At 46.8% G+C, this 10,330-nt stretch overlaps 1 protein-coding gene across 8 annotated transcripts in view; it reads left to right on the top strand.

Annotated features, from left to right (window-relative positions):
• Nucleotides 1-7,856: 7,856 nt before the first annotated feature.
• ADAD1 (adenosine deaminase domain containing 1) overlaps nucleotides 7,857-10,330 on the top strand; it is a 226,045-nt gene continuing 223,571 nt past the window's right edge. For 4 of the 8 annotated variants that reach the window (XM_033938517.1, XM_033938507.1, XM_033938496.1 and 1 more), the window contains exon 1: nucleotides 7,999-8,428. The gene's annotated coding sequence lies outside the window, so the exon portion shown is untranslated. Of the gene's footprint in view, nucleotides 7,963-7,998; nucleotides 8,429-8,739; nucleotides 8,787-8,913; nucleotides 8,939-9,004; nucleotides 9,128-10,330 lie in introns of those variants that run through there. The other 4 variants (XM_033938463.1, XM_033938490.1, XM_033938481.1 and 1 more) reach the window with 4 other exon arrangements.

Genomic DNA, 10,330 nt, shown 5'->3' with positions numbered 1-10,330 from the left:
GCACCCATAATCATGTCCATTTCCAGGCTTCACTGTCCCTAGGTGATGCTAGGTGCCATGACCAATTATCACGAGAAAAACCGCCCCAATTCGACCAAAGACAAACACAGTGGAGATGTTCAATATTGTTGGTGGCCTGCCTCAGGAGCCTTATTATTAATACAATGACTTTTGTGTGATGTAGCCTACAGTTGACGGAAACTCAGCAGAATACAATGGATGATATTTGAAGATCCTTATAGGCCTCTTCACACACAAGAAGCAAAAGAAACAAAACTGCTCGTTTGCAACTGCATTTAAAGAAGTGTGAAATAAAATCGAACACCAACAGTACTTAACACCAACAGTACTTGACCAATTATCACACCATGTGAAACCAATTAAAACCCTTAAGTTAGTTGCTGGTAGGTGCAATCTAGGCGCCTGCAGTGTTCTCCCCAGGGCCTTTCAGCCGGGCGCTCCGCCCAGCTAATTTAGATGAGCGCCCGGCTGTAATCTCGATCGCAACCCTGCTGCTGCTGCCGCCTTCTGCTCAACATTTTTTAAAAAAAACCTTCTCACCGGCTTGGAGATTTACCGGGCTGATTCGGCACAGCCTGAATCGCAGGAGCCTGACTTTTTTTTTTTTTTTTTTTAACGCCAGCAAGTGACTTGAACCCATGCTCCGGGGCTCTAACATGTGCATGCCGTTTCTCTCCGAAACCGGAAGTCACATCCTGAGGGAGGAAGAGAAGGGAAGTCGGTATGCACACGCCCCGGAGCATGGGTTCGCTATAGGAGACAGGTCAGCTTACAACTTGCTCTTGCTTGCTTTGGGCTTTCTTTATGCCTTTGTATAGTTCCATGGTGAGACCGCACCTGGAATACTGTGTGCAATTCTGGAGGCCACATTACCGTAAGGATGTGCTGAGGCTGGAATCGGTCCAGAGAATGGCCACCCGGATGGTCTCGGGACTGAAGGATCTCCCGTACGAAGAACGGTTAGATAAATTACAGCTATACTCGCTCGAGGAGCGCAGGGAGAGGGGAGACATGATCGAGACGTTCAAGTATCTCACGGGCCGCATCGAGGTAGAAGAAGATATCTTCTTTTTCAGGGGTCCCACGGCAACAAGAGGACACCCGTTGAAAATCAGAGGCGGGAAACTGCACGGTGACACCAGGAAATTCTTTTTCACCGAAAGGGTGGTGGATCGCTGGAATGGTCTTCCACTTCAGGTGATTGAGGCCAACAGCGTGCCTGATTTTAAGGCCACATAGGATCGACACGTGGGTTCTATTCGCAAAGTAAAGGCAGGGGAGGGTCATTAGGGTGGGCAGACTGGATGGGCCTTGGCCCTTATCTGCCATCGATTTCTATGTTTCTATGTTTCTTCGCTGCCGGATCCTGCCTACTTTCTGTTTCCGAAAGTAGGCAGGACCCGGCAACGAGGAAGGCCCGAAGCAAGCAAGAGCAGCGAGTTGTAAGCTTCCTTCCGTTGCTGACTTATGGAAGATAGGTCAGCGATGGAAGGAAGCTTACAACTTGCCTTAGTCCAGCCCTGCACAACATGCGGCCCAAAACGGATCTCACTGCCGATATGGCTCTCACTCCGCTCTCCTTTGAAGATCAGCTCAGGAGGCAAGATTTAGCCCGAGATCAGACGAATATTAAAGGGCATTTGAAGGCATCTGAGCAGATTGAGGAGAACACATCCTGTTTTTCCATGCCTAAAAATACCACCTTGTTTAATGTAATCTCTGATCAGAGATGATGCAACTATGTATGCTGGACAGTCTCCTCCAGTAAACAGAGCTTTAAAGCCTGCAACCATACAGAACCAGATGGTCAAAGGGCTCCGAAGTGTAGTATTGCCAAGGGATCTGTCTCACAAGTTTCTGACGCTGGCAGATGTAAGCACAGCACAAGAAATAGAGACTTGTGGCATTCTGTGTAGAAAGCTGATGCATAATGAATTTACTATTACCCATGTAATAGTGCCAAAGCAGACTGCTGGACCAGACTACAGTACAGTGATATGGAGAATGTGGAAGAATTATTCAGTGTTCAAGATCAACATGATCTCCTCACAGAAGAAAGACGGAGAGAAAGAGAGAGGCCTAGACCAAAGGGGAAAGACAGGAGACAGATACTGGAGAGGGGGGGGAGAGAGAAGGGAAGGAGATAGAGATGTCAGACCATGGGGTGGAGTGGGAAGGAAGGAAGGAAGTAGAGAATGACACGGTGGCGGTTTACCCGCGGCCACCGCATTTTAGCCGCGGGTCACCCGCCGAAAACGGGGAAGAAAACTAGCAGTCGCTGCGGCGACGGGGACAAGGTCATTCACCGCCCACGGGGCGGTGAATGGTCTTGTCTCCGCAGTGAGGTATCAAGGATCACGCGGTCCCCGCAGCCACTGCCCGCCCGCCCGTAGCATTTAGCCAGCTCCCTCCCTCCACCTCACCTTAAATTTCGAGTTTTCCGGCTTCCTTTTTTCCGAGCTGCATGCGTTCAAAAATCCGTGCACGCGCGGCTGTGCGAGTCAATCAATCTTCTCCTCTGACGCAACCGGAAACAGGAAGTTGCAGGAGAGGAGAAGTTTGATTGACTCGCGCAGCCGCGCGTGCACGGATTTTTGAACACGTGCGGCTCGGAAAAAAGGAAGCCGGAAAACTCGAAATTTAAGGTGAGGTGGAGGGAGGGAGCTGGCTAAATGCACGGCTTTTTGAACGCGTGCGGCTAGGGAAAAAGGAAGCCGGCAAACTCGGAATGAATATAAGGTGAGGTGGAGGGAGGGTGGGGGCTGCTGGACCATTCTTCATTACTTTGCCATACTAATTCCATTCTATGTTAGGTGCCACGGACTCAGATTCGAGTCCTAGCGATGATGAGTTAAAGATCCCAAAAGAAGCCAACTTCTAAATCCAGTGGTTAGAGCTACAATACACTCCTTGTGACCCTGGGCAAGTCACTTAATCCCTATTGCTTCTGACACAATGGGCAGTTCCAAAGACCAAGACTGGCCAGTGTCAAAGACAGGATGCTGAGCTTGATAGACCCTTAGTCTCCACTGTTTTTAGTGATCAACAAAGTTCTATGTTTCTATAATCACCCTAATTCTGTTATCATTGGACTAGATATTCAAAATGATTTAAATGGCCAGGACAGGCTCCTGGCTGTTCAAATCATCTGTCCAGGGCTAACCAGGCATTTTCAATCTTCATGTTCAGCCCAAATGGTGTCACACAATTCAGCAAAAATACCCAATGTTGTTCCTCATAATTTAAATATTGCTCATAGAAGGAACAACATTGGGTATTTTTGCAAATGGAAGTTGGAGGGTTAATTCCCTTGAAACAGCCAATTGAGTGAAACATGAATTCATGCTGGGACACAAGATAGGTTGAATTTGTTTTGAATTTAAAAAGAAAAATGATCAATGAAGAATACTATAATGGCAAGAAAATATAATGATAAAACAGCAACTAATTTTGCCTATTTTTATATATTAAAAAAGTACTACATAAGGTGAATGTCCATATTGCTGTCTGTTGTTCTGCTGAGCACTGGCATTGAAACAGCAAAATGCATTTATTGCATACTTGTCCTCTGTCGGAAACATTATGGTGGTATATTAGTTGTGTTAATAAAAATTTATAAACAAAGCCCTGCCAGCTGAACATCTCTTTCTCTAGTTCAGCAGCAGGAACTTTGATTTATAAGAATGGAATACGCTAAATATTAGAGTACTAAGGCTTATATGGATGCTGCGGGGACGGTGACGGGGCGGTGAATGGGATGGCAGTGGCGGTGACGGGGCGGTGAAAGTGATGGCAGTGACGGTGACGGGGCGGTGAATGGAATGGCGGTGACGGGGCGGTACAGAGGATGGTGGGCCGGGGACGGGGCGGTGACGGGGACAGATTTTTTCCCCGTGTCATTCTCTAGAAGGAAGGAAAGGAGAAGAGAGAGATGCCAGAGCATAGGGGTGGAGACAAAAAATGGAGAGGGGTTGAAGCTGAAATAAATCATGTACAAAGGAGAGAAAGGGCACAAGATATAGAGTTTATTGAAGGGACATAGAAAGAAGGAAGATACCATATGGAACAGAGAGAGGGCAGACACTGGATGGAAAAGGCAGAAAGGGTGGACAGTGGATGCAAGGGGTAGAGATAGGGTGGACAGTAGATGGAAGGGGTAGAGAGAGGGTAGAGGCTGGGTGGAAGGGGCAAAGAGAGAGGACAGATGTTGCATGGAAGGGAGCAAGGACAAATGCTGAATAGAAAGAAGAGAGTGAAGAGAAGATGACTAAAGCAGAAACGACAAAAGGTAGAAAAAAAATATTTTTGTTGCTTTACGTAGAATCAAGTAGTATTGTAACTGTATTGATTAAAATTTATCAATAGGAAATGGAAATAAGGCAATTTTGAGAGGGAATAAACCCCTTTCCTCAGGTCAGGACAGGATACCATAACAGCTATATACTGTACTGTCTTGAAGAAAGATTTGGACTCTGAAAGCTAATTGAAAAATGGATTAGTCCAATAAAATGGTATTTTCATATTTATCATTATTTTATTTCTATTTGTTAATTTGTAAAGTGGTGACTTATGTAGAAGTTTTTTTTCAAATTTACATCTACTGTCTTTATATATTGCACAGTATTAGGGGACATGTGTCACTGTTTCTGTGGTGTTGCATTGTATGCAGAGTCTGGTTTCTTGGTTCAGTTTAACTTTTGACTGCATATTTCTATTTTTAGTTTGTGATTATTCCATATTGGGCGAGGGTGTATCTGTGTGTATGAAAAGGGCATGGTTTTCTGTTAGCATCGACTACAGGATCAATTGACTGTGTAGGATCTGGTTTGTTTAGTTTTCCAATGCGTGTGTTGGTGTTCTAGTGCTCACTGCAGTGTTTAAGATGCTGCCTTTTCCTAGATGCACCCTTATTGTGTGACTCATGGATTATTACTAAAAATATCTTTTTTTATATAGAGGAGGGGGTTGTTAAAAAAATGATTAGCACTGGCTGTCATATATACTAGGTACACCACTGGATTTAATGACTCTATTCTAACTTTACTGTTGACGTAGGTGTTGTCCCCCCCAACACACAGACACACATTATAAAGAATTAAATTAAAGTTGTATTATCATCAAGTATCTTTCAAATGACATTATAAGCAAATAAAAATAAAATATTTTTAATACATTGCTAATTATTACCTGCATCTTTACCTATACTGTTTTGCCCTAGCTCTTACTTTGCACTATAGCAAAATAAAAAAGAAGCAGATAAAGATCAATCACACAGGTGCCCTTCAAGGCTCAGTAACACCTCTCCATAAATTATGTGGAAGAGGTCTGGAAGTGGGGATAGCATCTATTTCATATCCTCAGTGAGACCTCAGGAAGGAACCTATAGATCAAAACATTATTAGAGGTGTTGTACATTTCTTGTATGACTGGATGAGCTATATTTATCTTTTTTTTTTTTTAGTTGTTTAAATTCATGCAGAAATAAATGGTTAGATTGAACCTAATGACTTCATTAATGCATTTCCCTTTTTTAAACCTCTATACTATTTGAAAGAGGGTGAATATCTAATTATTCACTTCTAGAATTGGATACTTCTTAAACTTAGTAAAAATATTCTGGCACAAGTGTCAAACCTTAAAAAAGGAAGTCATATCGAGCATTGGAAAATAATAATAATTAACTAATAAAAATAGTATACATTTAATTTTCCCCACTACCAAATTGCCCCGCCCCGCCCCACTCGGCTACTTTTCATGCCACCCGGCTGGAAAAAATTTCTGGGGAGAACACTGGCCTGCCAGCAACTAACCTTTCTTTCTGATATCATGGGGGTATTACTAGTAAAAACTAGGGAAAGTCAGAAATTGCTTTAGTCAAAAATGTGAACTGACTTTGCTGTTACAATAGTAACCTATCTATGGTGTGATCATCAGAGCAGCAACCCCCAACTTGCTGTCGTGCCAGCTCTACCTCCGATGTCACACCATAGATAGGTTACTATTGTAATAGCAAAGTCAGCAACTAACCTTTGGCAGCTTTTTGAGAATCCAGGCCTGAATACTTGAAACCACTGGCGTAGTGAAAAGGGGGGGGAGGGGGGAAAGAGGGGCTTGGTCCGCCCAAGGCACCATCTTGGTGATGGCACAGGCACCTGTCCTCCGCTCTGCTGCGTGTGCATGCCATGTGCCTTTCCCTGTACCTCTGTAATGTTCCTGGTGTGAGCAGCAACCCCCAACTTGCTGTCGTGCCAGCTCTACCTCCGATGTCACTTCCTGTACACACACCTAGGAAGTGTCATCAGTGGAAGAGCCAATGTTGGCGTGACAGCAGCTTGGGGGTTGATGCTTGTGCCAGGAATGTTACAAGGGAAGGAGTGTGGCGGGGAGCAGCGTCTCACCCTCGCTACACCACTCTTTGGAATGCCATTGGTAGGTAGATAATTACACCAAGATGTTCATGATTAACTATTAGCGAGATATGTTAAATTTCTGTCATTTTCCACAATAAAGTATAGATCTTGAAGGTTCATTTAATAAATTACTGCTAGACTTTTTTTTGCATGAAATGCCTTTTTATCATTCTTTTGTAATTATACTTCGCCCACCCACTTTTTACAAAACCTTGATAGCAGTTTTTGGTGCAGGCTGGCATGCTGAATGCTCTGTGTAACATAGTAACATAGTAGATGACGGCAGATAAAGACCCGAATGGTCCATCCAGTTTGCCCAACCTGATTCAATTTAAAAATTTTTTTATGTGCAGGCTGGCGCTAAAAACTGCTATCGTGGGTTTGTAAAAGGGGAGGGATTCTAAGGAATCTGACCCTACATGTTATAATAAGCATCTTGGAGAGTCTAGTATTATTTGTCTACCGATTTATTATTCTTTTTCAATAAAACAGACTTGACACAAAATGTCTTTTTATCAATGCGTCATTGCTGAGTGTGAAAACATAGAAGGTAGAGCTATAGTAGCAAGAAATTTACAGAGCTTTATAGTAATCAGTGGTTTTGAGGGACCCCAGGATAGGCTTTAAAATATATACATGTATATATATATTGTTCAGCCCAATGTAATTCATGGGAAAAAATTTAATTGGCAGTTTTCCAACTTGAGGTCTTTCTGGCCAACCCTAATGTGCGAGTGCAGTGAGGGGGGGCCAAGGCTGAGGGCAGGTCAATCACTTTGTGGTCATCAGCTGGTGATAGAGGCCAAATTAAAATGTCGATGTGACCCCCCAGTTGGGGGCATAACCCACATTGTGTGAGGAGAAACTCTGTTCCAAGTTGATGGTCTATTACGCTCTTCGCCTGGGGGAAAGGAGGAAGGGGCAGGAGGAGGGAGTGTTGAGCCCCCACCCAGAGGGAGGGGATGGAGGAGGGAGTGTTGAGCCCCTCCGAGGGAGTTTTGAGCCCTCACCACCCTCAAGGGAAGGGAGGGGCTGGAGAAGGTTGTTTTAAACCCCCCTCCTGGGGGAAAGGAAGGAATTTTGAGCCCCCTCCCCTGGGGGAAAGGAGGGAGGGGATGGAGGAGGTAGTGTTGAGCTCCCCCCCCCAGAGGGAGGGGCTGGAGGAGGGAGTGTTGAGTCCCCCCACAGAAGGAGGAGCTGGAGGAGGGAGTGTTGAGCCCCCACCACCCTCAAGGGAAGGGAGGGGCTGGAGAAGGTTGTTTTGAACCCCCTCCCCGGGGGAAAGGAGAGAGGGGCTGGAGGAGGGAGTGTTGAGTCCCCCCACAGAAGGAGGGGCTGGAGGAGGGAGTGTTGAGCCCCCACCACCCTCAAGGGAAGGGAGGGGCTGGAGAAGGTTGTTTTGAACCCCCTCCCCGGGGGAAAGGAGAGAGGGGCTGGAGGAGGGAGTGTTGAGTCGCCCCACAGAAGGAGGGGCTGGAGGAGGGAGTGTTGAGCCCCCACCACCCTCAAGGGAAGGGAGGGGCTGGAGAAGGTTGTTTTGAACCCCCTCCCCGGGGGAAAGGAGAGAGGGGCTGGAGGAGGGAGTGTTGAGTCGCCCCACAGAAGGAGGGGCTGGAGGAGGGAGTGTTGAGCCCCCACCACCCTCAAGGGAAGGGAGGGGCTGGAGAAGGTTGTTTTGAACCCCCCTCCCCGGGGGAAAGGAGGGAGTTTCGGGCCTCCCCTTCCCTTCCCTTCTCCAAGCCAGCTTACCTCGCCGCCCCGGCCCGCTCTTTTCCTTGGCCGCAGCGCGCGGCGCCATCCGTCGTCCTCCTCCACCTGCGGCTGCCGCGCGTGAACGGCTCGGCGCGCGCCGCTTGGGCGTGGCCGCTCCGCCTCCTTTGAGCCGCGAGTGCCTGTCGCGCCCCTGACGTTACGGAGCCGCCGCCGCCGCCGCACGAGGCGCTTCGAGGGACGACGCCGGCGAGGCTAACGGTTGCGTCGAGGCCCGGGAGTCCTAGGTAGGCTTGGCTGAGGGAAAGGGCGGCGTTGGCGGGGGTTGAGCGAACGCCCCAGGCCCCGCTCGGCTTCCCCTTGCCCTTCGAGGGCTTAGGAGGACGCCCTTGATGGCAGCGCTAGGCCTGGCTCATTGGCAAAGGGCGCTGCAGTAAGGCTGCCGGTAGTGGGCGCTACTGCAGAGGAAACCCCTGCCCCGCAGTGCGCCTGCGCACGCACAGTCCATCCAATTTAGCCCTTCCTCCCAAAGGAGCCCAGAACGGTTGCAAAGTACATGTGTGGTTAAAGCTCCAGCCTCAGCACCCTGAGGTTGTGGGTTCAAACCCTGGGCAAGGCACTTAACCCCCCCCCCCATTGCACCAGGTACCTTAGATAGATTGAGAGGGAAAATGCTTGAGTACCTGAATAAATGCATTGTAAACCATTCTGAGCTCCCCTGGAATTGAATGAAGAAATAGAGACATGGCAATAAAACATATCCACTAAGCAGCATCTGGTGAGAGTAGGTGGCATAGGTGCGTTGCCTCTGAATGGCATTTCTGGGTGCCTGTCCTTAAGGCGCTGGGTTTGTGAAGAGGAAGGTTTTCATGGCCTTCCTGAAGCTCCAGTTCTAACTGATGGGGGGATGGTGTGCCATAGTCTGGGTATGAAATACGAGCAGGAGCGTTTGCGGACTGTTTCGGTTTTGAGGGAGAGGCCAGGAGGTATGGTCAGTGGTTTTTCTCCTTGGGACCTCAGTGGTCACTTTGGGAACTAGATTTGAAGTTTAGTTGTCATGTAGTGTGGAAGGTTTTGAAAGCGAGCATCAAGAAGGCATAGTGTTTTTGAATGCTTTCCAGTTCTTGGAAGCTAATGCAGGAGTAACGTGGTCACAAATGCCAAGGTTTTTCAGGAGGCGGATTGCAGCATTTTGCACCCTTTGGTGGCGGGAGAGAGTTTTGGTAGGCAGGCCCACTAGTAGTGTGTTGCAATAGTCTAAGAAGTGAGATAGTACAAAAGCGTACCGTAGTTGGACAAATTTGGGTTCTGAGAAGTATGAACGTATGGATTTTAGCTGGCTTTCAATGGTAAAACTTAAGACAAGTTAAGAAGTGAGTGGAAAAGCAAAATTAAAAGGTTACAGCTGCAGGGGAAAAAAACGATTAAACTCCAACCATCATCCCCTGAACATCTAAGTAAAATATACTTTTTGAGCTAGTGTGCTGCTCAAGCTCTGTCTTGCTTTGCAAACAAGAAGATACTGCAACCAAGTAGTCTTGGCTAATAACTGGGCATGCCCTGGGCGCTTTAATCCCAAATTCACCCTCTCTTGGCAGTGAGGCCGGTGCAAAGAGCTGTTCTACTTATAGTTCCTCAATCCCTAGGTGGTAGAAGGGAGAAGAAGGCTGGTCTGCCCATAAGATTTGCTCTGCTTCATACTCTGCTCAACTTCTTTGGCTTTTCCTCCTAATCTGACCTACCCTGGAACTTTTTAATTCTAACTTGCTGACAAAACCAAAGGAAAGGTATTAAAAAAGGTATAACACCAGACAAAACCAGTCCTTTCCCTATCCCCCCTGTCAGAAAAGAATGCTTTATATTCAAACTACAGATATCCCTTTACTTATTTATATAGCACTGAAAAGTGTAAGCAGTTCTGTACAATCAACATGTAATACATTGTCCCTGCTCAGAAGACCTTACAATCTAATTGGATAGAGAGGACATACTGTATAGGGGTTGGGAAGTTTCTTGCAGATAGAAAGACAGGTAATTTTATAGTGAGTGGGAGTTAGGGGTTGAAGTAGCATTAAAAAAAGTGGGCTTTTAGCTTGGATTTGAATACTGACTGATTTAATGACTCCTTGAGAGGGAAGCTGTCTTGCACGCTTCTGTAACTATGGAAGCGGTTGCTGAAGCAAGTCCAT

This window comes from Geotrypetes seraphini, chromosome 1 (genome assembly GCF_902459505.1).
Source record: "Geotrypetes seraphini chromosome 1, aGeoSer1.1, whole genome shotgun sequence".
Lineage (NCBI taxonomy): Eukaryota > Metazoa > Chordata > Amphibia > Gymnophiona > Dermophiidae > Geotrypetes > Geotrypetes seraphini.
Note: the sequence above shows the minus strand (reverse complement) of the source record. Positions and strands in the feature narration are given on the sequence as shown.